This window comes from Durio zibethinus, chromosome 7 (assembly GCF_047325235.1).
Source record: "Durio zibethinus cultivar Kanyao isolate XHJ-2024 chromosome 7, ASM4732523v1, whole genome shotgun sequence".
Classification (NCBI taxonomy): Eukaryota; Viridiplantae; Streptophyta; class Magnoliopsida; order Malvales; family Malvaceae; genus Durio; species Durio zibethinus.
In genome coordinates, this window is record NC_143168.1 from 967,501 (window position 1) to 977,500 (window position 10,000).

General features: G+C 53.6%; 3 non-coding genes across 3 annotated transcripts in view; all 3 read left to right on the top strand.

Moving 5' to 3' along the window:
• Positions 1-2,465: 2,465 nt before the first annotated feature.
• Positions 2,466-4,273, top strand: LOC149517974 (18S ribosomal RNA). The gene has a single exon (XR_016343897.1). It is a non-coding gene; the product is annotated as an 18S ribosomal RNA (ribosomal RNA).
• A 288-nt stretch (positions 4,274-4,561) lies between these two features.
• LOC149517975 (5.8S ribosomal RNA) lies at positions 4,562-4,717 on the top strand. Its single transcript, XR_016343860.1, has one exon. It is a non-coding gene; the product is annotated as a 5.8S ribosomal RNA (ribosomal RNA).
• Positions 4,718-8,338: 3,621 nt separating this feature from the next.
• Positions 8,339-10,000, top strand: part of LOC149517976 (18S ribosomal RNA) — a 1,808-nt gene continuing 146 nt past the window's right edge. Inside the window, exon 1 of the ribosomal RNA XR_016343895.1 lies at positions 8,339-10,000. This exon is cut by the window's right edge and continues 146 nt beyond it. This is a non-coding gene — a ribosomal RNA (18S ribosomal RNA).

Here is a 10,000-nt window from a genome sequence, read left to right on the forward strand (position 1 = left end):
ACGCTGGGCTCTGGTGCAGGCGGTTGCCTCGATCACCAGGGCCCTGGTGCGTGCGGTTGCCTCGAGCACCATCGAAACACACTGGTCGATGACCATCAACACACGCTGGGCCTTGGAGCGGGTGGTTGCCTTGAGCACCATGGGCACACGTTGGGCCCTGGTGCGGGTGGTTGCCTTGAGCACCATCGGCACACGTTGGTCGATCACCATTGGCACATGCTAGGCCCTGGTGCGGGTGGTTGCCTCGAGCACCATCGGCACACGCTGGGCCCTTGTGCGGGTGGTTCCCTCGAGCACCATCGACACACGCTGGGCCCTGGTGTGGGCGGTTGCCTCGATCACCATCCGCACAAGCTGGGCCCTGGTACGGGCAGTTGCCTTGACCACCATCGACACACGCTGGGCTCTGGTACGGGCGGTTGCCTCGATCACTATTGACACACGCGGGGCCCTAGTACGGGCAGTTGCCTCGACCACCATCGGCACATGTTGGGCCCTAGTATGGACGGTGGCCTCAACCACCATCGGCACACGCTAGTCGATCACCATCGACACACGCTGGGCCCTGGTGCGAGCGGTTGCCTCGAGCACCATCGGCACACGCTGGGCCTTGGTGCGGGCGGTTGCCTCGATCACCATCGGCACATGTTGGGCCCTGGTGCAGGCGATTGCCTCGATCACCAGGGCCCTGGTGCAGGTGGTTGCCTCGAGCACCATCGGCACACGCTGGTCAATCACCATTGGCACACGTTGGGCCCTGGTACGGGCGGTTGCCTCGAGCACCATCGACACATGTTGGGACCTGGTATGGGCAGTTGCCTCAAACACCATCGGCACATACTAGGCCCTGGTGCAGGCGGTTGCCTCAAGCACCATCGGCACACGCTAGGCCCTGGTGCGGGTGGTTGCCTCGATCACCATCGGCACACGCTGGGCCTTGGTGCGGGCGGTTGCTTTGAGCATTATCAACATAAGCCGGCCCTTGGTGCGGGCTCTTGCTCTGACCACCATCGACAGAATATGGCCCCTGCGTCGAACACCATTGGCACATGCCAGGCCTTGGTGTGGGTACATGCCTCGATCTAGTGCGGGCGGTTGCCTTAACCATCATCGACACACGCTGGCCCTTGGTGCGAGCAGTCACGTCGACCACCATCGGCACGTGCTGGCCTTTGTTGCGAGCACATGCCCCAACCACCATCGGCACCTGCTTACCCTCGATGCGAGATATGCCTGTTTGGAAAAAGTGTCCCCATTTCAGACACTTTAACGTCTACTGGTAGCATATCTGTAAAATCTCTAATGCTTTTTAGGGAGTGGTGGTCCAACACCCCCTCCCCTTCCACGGGGGGAGTAGGTGTGCGTGATGGGCCTCCCATTGCGTACACCCAGGGTAACGTCCCTCGAGCAAAATACAGGGTGTGCATGCCTTTCGACTGTTTTGTCCGACGATTGGTTGCTCCGATGATCGACAGGCGCCCATGGCCTTGACCGGTTGGCGTGCATGTGAAAAAAAAGAGCTGAGCTCGAGCCTGTGCATGCTGCAGATGCTACCTTAGACCCCAGACCAAGTCCCTGAATTGGGCAATGGCTCCCTAGGATGGTGCGAGCAGAAGCCGCGATTACGGCTTGGCCCAAGCACGTCTCTTGATATTCGACGTTCTCACAATCCCTTCTCGTCGACCATAAAAATGCCTAGCCTAGACGAGGTCATGCACGTAGCCGATGCTGCCCGAGACCCCAGGAACAAGTCCCTGAATCGAGAAACGTCCCCCTGGGGTGGTGTTAACAAAGCTCGTGTGTGCGGTTCTGATCGGGCCAAACATCGGTGGTGTCACTTTGTTGTTGCCTGTCTGATGGCAGGGGTAGTCTCGTGGCCCTTGCTAGTGTTTTTCTCACGCCAAGCGGTTGTGCCGTGGCCTCGCACCTCGTTTCCTCCGCTTGCTCATCGAGTAATCGATCGGGTGGGTTGTGGATCGACGCGCGTGGATGCTGGCACTTGTACGCAATGGGCATATGAGTGGTGCTATGGTTGTGCATGTTGGCAGGCTCCGTGGTCGATGCATCGAACTGTCAACCCGTCATCCTCTTCAATTTCCCCCCATGCATCATCGTACCCAGGGGGCACGATCGGGATCCTGTGTTGCATACTTGAATCGATGGAAATCGGATGTCTCGCCATCCTTCATCCGTCTCGTGTCCCGACGAGCAACGGGTCGAATGTCATTTATGGCCTATGTCCCAAGCGCCCCACCTAATCATCCATGGCCGCATTGGTGCACAGGTGTTCAATCGTGCTCTCGGATGCGAAATGTTTAGCGGGCGCAGGCTCTCGTTCCCCGTTCGTCAGATGCTATGCATTTCACGTGCTCGACACGCACGATGCTTGCGCTCTACGTCGGGCTCTCTCCGCCGCTTGGTCAATGTGTCGAGGCCCACGCGGTGCCAACATCTCGAAGGAATTCTACCTGGTTGATCCTACCAGTAGTCATATACTTGTCGCAAAGATTAAGCCATGCATGTGTAAGTATGAACTAATTCAGACTGTGAAATTATGAATGGCTCATTAAATCAGTTATAGTTTGTTTGATGGTATCTACTACTCGGATAACTGTACTAATTCTAGAGCTAATACGTGTAACAAACCCTGACTCCTGAAAGGGATACATTTATTAGATAAAAGGTCAATGCGGGCTATGCCCGTTGCTCTGATGATTCATGATAACTCGACGGATCGCACGGCCATTGTGCCGGTGACGCATCATTCAAATTTCTGCCCTATCAACATTCGATGGTAGGATAGTGGCCTACTATGGTGGTGATGGGTGATGGAGAATTAGGGTTCAATTTTGGAGAGGGAGCCTGAGAAACGGCTACCACATCCAAGGAAGGCAGCAAGCGCGCAAATTACCCAATCTTGACACGGAGAGGTAGTGACAATAAATAACAATACCGAGCTCTTTGAGTCTGGTAATTAGAATGAGTACAATCTAAATCCCTTAATGAGGATCCATTAGAAGGCAAGTCTGGTGCCAGCAGCCGCGATAATTCCAGCTCCAATAGCATATATTTAAGTTGTTACAGTTAAAAAGCTTGTAGTTGGAACTAGGATTGGGTCATCCGGTCTGCCTCATGGTGAGCACTGGTCTACTCGTCTCTACTACCAACAATGCACTCCTGGAATTAATTGCCCGAGTCGTTCTTCCGGTGCTGTTACTTTGAAGAAATTAGAGTGCTTAAAGTAGGCCTACGCTTGTAAACATTAGCATGGGATAACATCATAGGATTTCGATCCTATTGTGTCGGCCTTCGGGATCGGAGTATTGATTAACTGGGACAGTCGGAGGCATTCGTATTTCATAGTCAGAGGTGAAATTCTTGGATTTATGAAAGACGAACAACTGTGAAAGCATTTGCCAAGGATGTTTTCATTAATCAAGATCGAAAGTTGGGGGCTCAATGACGATCAGATACCGTCCTAGTCTCAACCATAAATGATGTTGACCAGGGATCGGTGGATGTTACTTTTAGGACTCCGTCGGCACCTTATGAGAAATCAAAATCTTTTGGTTCTGGGGGGAGTATGGTCACAAGGCTGAAACTTAAAGGAATTGATGGAAGGGCACCACCATGAGTGGAGCCTACGGTTTAATTTGACTCAACACGGGGAAACTTACCAGGTCCAGACATAGTAAGGATTGACAGACTGAGAGCTCTTTCTTGATTCTATGGGTGGTGGTGCATGGCCGTTCTTAGTTGGTAGAGCAAATTGTCTAGTTAATTCCATTAACGAACGAGACCTCAGCCTGCTAACTAGCTACGCGAAGGTGATCCTTCGTGGCTAGCTTCTTAGAGGGACTATGGCCGCTTAGGCCAAGGAAGTTTGAGGTAATAACAGGTCTATGATGCCCTTAGATGTTCTGGGCCGCACGCGTGCTACATTGATGTATTCAACGAGTCTATAGCCTTGGTCGATAAGCCCGAGTAATCATTGAAATTTCATCATGATGGGGATAGATCATTGCAATTGTTGGTCTTCAACAAGGTATTCCTAGTAAGCACGAGTCATCAGCTCGCTTTGACTATGTCCCTGCCCTTTGTACACACCGTTCGTCGCTCCTACCGATTGAATGGTCCGGTGAAGTGTTCGGATCACGACGACATGAATGGTCTGCCACCCGCGATGTCACGAGAAGTCCACTGAACCTTATCATTTAGTAGAAGGAGAAGTCGTAACAAGGTTTCCGTAGGTGAACCTGCAGAAGGATCATTGTCGAAACCCCGCTCGACAGACGACCCACGGACACGTTAATGAAACACCGAGGGGGCGAGGGTGCCCTCGAGTCCCCTCCAGCCTCGGAAAGGGATGACGGTCTCTTCGTCCCCCTTACGGGGTGGGAGGAACGATCAACGTCATCCTTCTTGCCATCGAACAATGAACCCCCGACGCAAATCATGCCAAGGAACTGAAATAAAAATGTAGCGCTCGCACCATCGCCTTTCCGTCCGTGGTGCATGCGCGGACGGCGTCGCGATTCCTTTTGTCAAGAAAAAATGAAACGACTCTCGACAACGGATATCTCAGCTCCCGCATCGATGAAGAATGTAGCGAAATGCGATACTTGGTGTGAATTGTAGAATCTCATGAACCATCGAGTCTTTGAACGTAAGTTGCGCCCCAAGCCATTAGGTCGAGGGCAAGCCTGCCTGGGTGTCGTGCACCGTCGCCCCCCTCCGACCCCCCCCATCGGGCTCCAGGGGAAGGGGGCGGGCGAAAGATTGCCTCCCACGATCTCATGGGTCACGGTTGGCCCAAAAGCGAGTCCCCGACAATGACAGCATCATGACCGTGGGTGGTAGAGCTCCCGGCATGCCTTGTCCCTGGTGACGCGCGCTCATTGTCCATCCAGACCCCTCGCATTGCTCGATCGATGCTCGCGTCGTGACCCTAGGTCAGGCGGGATCACCCGCTGAGTTTAAGCATATCCTCTAGTAATGGCAAGCGAACCTGGAAGAACCCAGCTTGAGAATCGGGTGCCCCCGACGTCCAAATTGTAGTCTGGAGAAGCGTCTTCAGCGGCGGACCGGGCCTAAGTCCCCTAAAAAGGGGTGTCGGAGAGGGTGAGAGCCCCATTGTGCCCGAACCCTATCGCACCACGAGGCGCTGTCTGCGAGTTGGGTTGTTTGGGAATGTAACCCCAATCGGGTGGTAAATTCCGTCCAAGGCTGAATACGAGCGAGAGACCGATAGCGAACAAGTACCACGAGGGAAAGATGAAAAGGACTTTGAAAAGAGAGTCAAAGTGTGCTTGAAATTATCGAGAGGGAAGCGGATGGGGGCCAGCAATACGCCACAGTCGGATATGGAACAACGAGAGCCGGTCCGCCGATCAGCTCGGGGCATGGACTGACGTAAGTCACGACAATGGCCTAAGCTCAGGGTTTTGATGTGCCCACAGAGATGTCGTCACCGCGATCGTGGAACATAGCACGCACCATCTCGGCGTGCCCCGGCACCAGCGTGCTCCAGGCGTCGACCTGTAGGCTCCCCATCTGGCCCGTCTTGAAACACGGACCAAAGAGTCTGACATACGTGCGAGTCAACGGGCAAGGAAACCCATAAGGCACAAGGAAGCTGATTGGTGAGATCCCTCGCGGGTGCACTGTGGACTGACCTTGATCTTCTGAGAAGGGTTCGAGTGCGAGCATGCCCGTCGGGACCTGAAAGATGGTGAACTATGCCTGAGTGAGGCGAAGCCAGAGGAAACTCTGGTGGAGGCCCGCAGCGATACTGACATGCAAATCATTCATCTGACTTGGGTATAGGGGTGAAAGACTAATCGAATCGTCTAGTAGCTGGTTCCCTATGAAGTTTCCCTCAGGATAGCTGGAGCCCCCGTCGAGTTCTATCGGGTAAAGCCAATGATTAGAGGCATCAGGGGCGTAACGCCCTCGACCTATTCTCAAACTCTAAATAGGTAGGATGGCACGATTGCTCCGTTGAGCCGCGCCACGGAATCAAGAGCTCTAAGTGGGCCATTTTTGGTAAGCAGAACTAGCAATGCGGGATGAACCGAAAGTCGGGTTACGGTACCCAACTGGTGCAGACGGTTACCTTGAGCACCATCAGCACACGCTAGGCCCTGGAGAGGGCGGATGCCTCGAACACCATTGGCACACGTCAAGCCCTGGTGCGGGTGTTTGCCTCGACCACCATCGACACACGTTGGGCCCTGGTGGGGGCGATTGCCTTGACCACCATCGGCACACGCTGGGCCCTGGTGCGAGCGGTTGCCTCAAGCACCATCGGCACACGCTGGGCCCTGGTGCAGGCAGTTGCCTCTAGCACCATCGGCACACCCTGGGCCCTGGTGCGGGCGGTTGCCTGGACCACCATCGGCACACGCTGGTTGATCACCATCGGCACACGTTGGGCCTTGGTGTGGGCAGTTGCCTCGACCACCATCGGCACACGCTGGGCCCCTGTGCGGGCGATTGCCTCGACCACCATTGACACATGCTAGGCCCTGGTGCGGGTGGTTACCTCGACCACCATCGACACACGTTGGGCCCTGGTGCAGGGGGTTGCCTCGATCACCATCAGCACGTTGGGCCCTGGTGCGGGCGGTTGCCTTGAGGACCATCGGCACACACTGGGTTGTGGTGCAGGGGGTTGCCTTGATCAACATCAGCACACGCTGGGCCCTGGTGCAGACGGTTGCCTTGATCACCATTGACACACGCTGGGCCCTGGTGCGGGCGGTTGCTTCAATCACCATCGACACACGTTGGGCCCTGGTGCGGGCGGTTGCCTCGAGGACCATCGGCACACGCTAGGCCTTGGTTCGGGAGATTGCCTCAATCACCATCGGCACACGTTGGGCCCTGGTGCGAGCGGTTGTCTCGACCACCATCGGTAGAAGATGGCCCCTGTGTCGAACACTATCGACACACGTCGGGCCTTGATGTGGGCACATGCCTCGATTTGGTGTGGGTGGTTACCTCGACCACTATCGGCACACACTGGCCCTTGGTGCGGGCGATCACATCGACCACCATCGACACGTGTTGGCCCTTGGTGAGGGCACATGCCCCAACCACCATCGACACCTGCTCACCCTCGGTTCGGGATATGCTTGTTTGGAAAAAGTGTCCCCGTTTCAGATACTTTAACGTCTACTGGTAGCATATCTGTAAAATCTCTAATGCTCTTTAGGGTGTGGTGGTCCGGCACCCCCTCTCCTCCCCTCACGGAGGGAGTAGGTGTGCGTGATGGGCCTCCCATTGCGTACACCCAGGGTAATGTCCCTCGAGCAAAATACAAGGCGTGCATGCCTTGCGACCGTTTTGTCCGACGACTGGTTGCTCCAGTGATCGGTAAGCACCCACGGCCTCGACCGGTTGGCTGCATACGAAAAAGGGGAGCTGAGCTTGAGCCCATGCATGCGACGGATGCTGCCCTAGACCCCAGACCAAGTCCCTGAATCAGGCAACGGCTCCCTGGGGTGGTGCGAGCAGAAGCCGCGGTTGTGTGCCTGGCCCAGCCACGTCTTTCGGTATTCAACGATCTCACAATCCCTTCTCATCAACCACAAAATGCCTAGGCGTCGACGAGGCCTTGTACGTGCGATCCCGATCGGACCAAGCATCGGTGGTGTCAATGAAGCTCGCACGTGCGATCCCGGTCGGGCCAAGCAGCGGTGGTGTCACTTTGTTGTTGCCTGTCGAATGGTAGGGCCAGTCTTGTGGCCCTTGCTCGTGTTTTTCTCATGCCAAGCAATTATGGCGTGGCCTCGCACCTCGTTTCCTCCGCTCGTTCGTTGAGTAATCGATCGGGTGGGTTGTGGACCGATGCGCATGGATGCTGCCACTTGTACGCAATGGGCATATGAGTGGTGCTATGGTTGTGCGTGTTGGCAGGCTCCGTGCTCGATGCATCGAACTGTCGACCCGTCATCCTCTTCAATCTCCCCCCATGCGATCATCATACCGAGGGGGCACGATCAGGATCCTATGTTGCATACCTGAATCAATGGAAACAGGATGTCTCACCATCCTTCATCTGTCTCGTGTTCCGAGGGGCCACGGGTCAAAAGTCAATCATGGCCAGTGTCCCAAGCATGCCACCCAATCATCCGTGGCCGCATTGGTGCACCGGCATTCTATCGTGCTCTCGGATGCGGAATGTTTAATGGGCGCGGGCTCTCGACCCCCGTTCATCCGATGCTATGCATTTCACGTGCTTGACATGCATGACGGTTGCACTCTGCGTCGGGCTCTCTCCGTCGCTCGGTCTGTGCTTCGAGGCCCACGTGGTGCCAACATCCCAAAGGAATGCTACCTGGCTGATCCTGCCAGTAGTCATATGCTTGTCTCAAAGATTAAGCCATGCATGTGTAAGAATGAACTAATTCAGACTGTAAAACTGTGAATGGCTCATTAAATCAGTTATAGTTTGTTTGATGGTATCTACTACTCGGATAACCATAGTAATTCTAGAGCTAATACGTGCAACAAACCCCAACTCCTGGAAGGGATGCATTTATTAGATAAAAGGTCGACGCGGGCTATGCCCGTTGCTCTGATGATTCATGATAACTCGACGGATCGCATGGCCTTTGTGCCGGTGACGCATCATTCAAATTTCTGCCTTATCAACTTTCGATGGTAGGATAGTGGCCTACTATGGTGGTGACGAGTGACGGAGAATTAGGGTTCGATTCCGGAGAAGAAGCCTGAGAAATGGCTACCACATCCAAGGAAGGCAGCAGGCGTGCAAATTACCCAATCCTGACATGGGGAGGTAGTGACAATAAATAACATTATCGGGCTCTTTGAGTTTGGCAATTGGAATGAGTATAATTTAAATCCCTTAACGAGGATCCATTAGAGGGCAAGTCTGGTGCCGGTAGCTGTGGTAATTCCAGCTCCAATAGCGTATATTTAAGTTGTTGCAGTTAAAAAGCTCGTAGTTGGAACTAGGGTTGGGTCATCCGATCTGCCTCACAGTGAGCATCGATCTACTCGTCCCTACTACCGACGATGCGCTCCTGGACTTAATTACTCGGGTCGTTTCTCTGGCACTATTACTGTCAAGAAATTAGAGTGCTCAAAGCAGGCCTACGCTTGTATACATTAGTATGGGATAACATCATAGGATTTCGGTCTTATTGTGTTGGCCTTCGGGATCGGAGTAATGATTAACAGGGACAGTCAGGGGCATTCGTATTTCATAGTCAAAGGTGAAATTCTTGGATTTATGAAAGACGAACAACTGTGAAAGCATTTGCCAAGGATGTTTTCATTAATCAAGAATGAAAGTTGGGGCCACGAAGACGATCAGATACCGTCCTAGTCTCAACCATAAATGATGCCGACCAGGGATCGACGGATGTTACTTTTAGGACTCCACCGGCACCTTATGAGAAATCAAAGTCTTTGGGTTCCGGGGGGAGTATGGTCGTAAGGCTGAAACTTAAAGGAATTGATGGAAGGGCTCCACCAGGAGTGGAACCTACAGGTTAAATTGACTCAACACGGGGAAACTTACCAGGTCCAGACATAGTAAGGATTGATAGACTGAGAGCTCTTTCTTGATTCTATGGGTGGTGGTGCATGGCCATTCTTAGTTGGTGGAGCAATTTGTCTAGTTAATTCCATTAACGAATGAGACCTCAGCTTGCTAACCAGCTACGCGAAGGTGATCCTTCATGGCTAGCTTCTTAGAAGGACTATGGCCGCTTAGGCCAAGGAAGTTTGAGGCAATAACAGGTCTGTGACACCTTTAGATGTTCTGGGCCGCATGCGCGCTACACTGATGTATTCAATGAGTCTATAGCCTTAGTCGATAGGCCCGAGTAATCTTTGAAATTTCATCGTGATGGGGATAGATCATTGCAATTGTTGGTCTTCGACGAGGAATTCCTAGTAAGCACGAGTTATCAGCTCGTGTTGACTACGTCCCTACCCTTTGTACACACCGCCCGTCGTTCCTACCGAT